The 318-nt window shown below is 36.5% G+C and overlaps 1 protein-coding gene across 2 annotated transcripts in view; it reads left to right on the top strand.

The window, feature by feature from the left end:
- Positions 1-318, top strand: part of LOC109823753 (tetratricopeptide repeat protein 5-like) — a 23,597-nt gene that overhangs the window by 17,137 nt on the left and 6,142 nt on the right. The window lies entirely within an intron of this gene.

Below are 318 nucleotides of genomic sequence, written 5' to 3'. Positions count from 1 at the left end.
CCAGGGAATCACACAACTATGATTGTGAGAAGTTATAAAGAATAGGATCATAAAACGTTGTTTCTTGCCTCACTTCCTCACTGTTGTAATACATCATAAAGGTTAAATAGAAACTAAAATTTTATGGAAATGTTATCAAGCTCAAAAAGAAATAGAAGATCAGAGGAAGCCTTCTACGTTATAACTATTATTTTGTTTTCCTAAGCGAATCCTCTAAGCAGTTGTTTAAGGTCACAAAACACTCCTGAAAGTTTTTATTATTATTGGTTTTTCCTTGGTTTGGTGTGTGGTGGCGGTGGGGTGGGGTGGGGGGGGAAA

The sequence above is a fragment of the Asparagus officinalis genome, chromosome 9 (genome assembly GCF_001876935.1).
Source record: "Asparagus officinalis chromosome 9, Aspof.V1, whole genome shotgun sequence".
NCBI classification, from domain to species: domain Eukaryota; kingdom Viridiplantae; phylum Streptophyta; class Magnoliopsida; order Asparagales; family Asparagaceae; genus Asparagus; species Asparagus officinalis.
This window is presented reverse-complemented; position numbering and strand designations above follow the sequence as displayed.